Raw genomic sequence first — 2,586 nt, 5'->3', positions numbered from 1 at the left:
AAGATGAATTTTAAATAATACTAGGAAGGTGTAACTAAGCATGACAGTTAAGTATTTTTTTAATTATTATGTTCACTACCAGGTTTAGGGGGATGGAAAAGGATGCGTGTTCAATGCTGTACTTTCTAAATCCATCTGTGCTGACATTTTGGTAACTTGACATTCTCTACACAGGCAGAACTCAGTGGGACGTGGCTAGCAGAACTCCCAACCTCCCTCTGAAGCTGCCTGCTCCCACTGAGGTCAGGGGCTGGGGACCACAGGCAGCATCCATCAAACAGACCCCCAAAGTGCACGGATGGTTTGACCTCTGTCCAAGCTGCCTAAAAAACTGAAGTGTGCACGGGGCAGAATTTTTGGCATGGTGGCCCTCCAGCTTCCTTTGACGAGCAGCTCTAGATGCCAGCCTCTGGCACCTTTGGGGACATATAGTAGAGTGGGGTATAAACAGCACCTGCTATAGAATCAGGGCTTCCTGGTTGTACCAGAATAATGGCCCCCAAAGAGGTCCACATCCCAGGAACCTGTGAACATGTTACCTGACATGACAATAGGGCCTCTGCAGATGTGATTAAGGGGTAAGGGCTTTGAGATGAAGAGATTATCTTGGATTATCTAGGCCCAATGTATCATATGATTCCTTGAAATCAGAGAACCTTTCCTAGCTGTGGTCAGGTCAGAGGTAGGGTCAGAGAGAAAAAATATTGCTGGCTTTGAAGATGGAGGAAGATGGGGCCATTAGCCAAGGAATGTGAGCGCTTCTAGAAGCTGGAGCAGGCAAGGAGACAAATTCTCCCCTCGAGCTTCCAAAAAAGAGCACGGCCCTGCCAACACCTTGATTTTGGCCCAGTGAGACTCATTGTGGACTCCTGAACCGCAGAACTATAAGATAATAAATTTGTGTTGTTTTAAGCTAGCAAGTTGATGGTAATTTGTCATAGCAGGATTATCCTATCGGTATAAACATGGGCTGTCCCCGCTTAGCTCCTGCCCATTCCCCCTCCACTCAGAAAAACTCCTTCCCGCCTCCTTTCCTCTCTCCTGAACCCAATCCACCTGAGCTTTTGCTCTTCTCTTGCCCGGACCAAGCTGGTCACGTCACCAGTGGCCTACATGGCCAAACTGACGTCCAATGCTCAGTCCTATGCGACCCAGGAGCAACATGTGGTGGCAATCACACCAACCTTCCTGAAATCTTGTTCATTGACTTCTGAGAACCACCTTCTAATGCCCTCTATCTATTAGTTGACACTAATCTAGGTTGATTAGTGTCCCCTGGTCTCCCGCCCCCAATTTACATCCACTGGGAACCTCAGAATAAAGCTTTATTTGGAAAGAGGGTCTCTGTTGATACAATTAGTTACATTAAGATGAGATCATATGAACCAGAGTCCATTGAATGTTAATGGAACAACTAGTGTCCTTATAGGAAGAGAAAACAGATGCACAAGGCCTGTGATGATGGAGGCAGAGACCAGAGTGAGGCATCCATCTGTCAGCCAAGGAACACCAAGGATCTGTGGTAACTGCTGGAGGCTGCAGGATGCAAGGAGGAGCCGCCCCCAGAGCCTCAGAGGGAGTGCGGCCCTGCCCACACCTGGATTCTGGACTTCTGGCCTCCAGATCTGAGAGAGGATAAATTTCTGTTGTGTTAAGCCGCCAGGTCTGCGGTAATTTGTCACAGCAGCTCCAGGAAGCTAACACATCCTCCTAACACCCCAGCCCTCTCGGTCTTTCCCCAGCTCCTTCTTCCCTCTACTTGCCCCACCCCCCAGTGCCAGAGGGAGTACCGTGGGCTCTGAGTGCTTGTCGCGCCCGAGCTCCCGGCCTTAAATGCCATCTCTGGGCCAGTCCCAATCACACTTCTCTCTAGCCCAGGCATCTCTGAACTCCAGACACACAGGTCTGACCGGCTACCTGACATCTCCGCCTGACCTTCTTCCCTAGCCACCTGCTCCTGTCCATCTTACCCATCCCAGGGGATAGCACCACCACCTTTCCCAGTGCTCAGGCCCAGAGCTCAGTCACCCTAGACTCTTCTCTCTCTCACATTCCACTTCCAATCCATCAACCAGAAGGGGCCACATAATTTGTGGGGCCCAGTGCAAACTGAATGTGCTGGTCCCTTGTTCGACAATAATTAAGAATGTTGGCATGGTGGCATAGGGCCTGGGTGACGTCACGGGTCCCACACCCATGGAGCTGGCCTGTCACTAGCAGATCTGGTTTTAAACCCCAGATGTGCTCAATACCCTGTAGTGGCCTCCCAGCAAGCTGAAGTCCATGCTGCAGCTCCGTGTCCCCACAGGGCACCCCCAACCCCCACTCTCGGTCTTGCTCAAGCTGGTCAGGCGACACCGGCCACAGGCCTCTGTGCATCCCTGTTCCCTCTGCCTGGCATCTGTGTCTTTCTTTTTGGTCAGTTCTGCTGCCTCCAGGCTGTGGGGACACTTCTGCAACAGCCTAGGAGCCTTAAGCTAATGTGGCGTTTAGTGCTTTGGTATCCTCGGCCTGTCCCTGCACTTACTAGCAACAGCTGTGTCCATTCTGAAGGAGGAGAGGGGTCTTTGCTGGGCCCTATGGCAT

At 51.1% G+C, this 2,586-nt stretch overlaps 1 protein-coding gene across 1 annotated transcript in view; it reads right to left on the bottom strand.

The window, feature by feature from the left end:
• The window catches only part of SLC38A8 (solute carrier family 38 member 8), a 25,234-nt gene that overhangs the window by 12,809 nt on the left and 9,839 nt on the right, over positions 1 to 2,586 (bottom strand). The window lies entirely within an intron of this gene.

The sequence above is a fragment of the Pteropus vampyrus genome, unplaced genomic scaffold, assembly GCF_000151845.1.
Source record: "Pteropus vampyrus isolate Shadow unplaced genomic scaffold, Pvam_2.0 Scaffold711, whole genome shotgun sequence".
Lineage (NCBI taxonomy): Eukaryota > Metazoa > Chordata > Mammalia > Chiroptera > Pteropodidae > Pteropus > Pteropus vampyrus.
The sequence above is the reverse complement of the archived record's forward strand: the minus strand, read 5'-3'. Positions and strand labels throughout refer to the sequence as shown.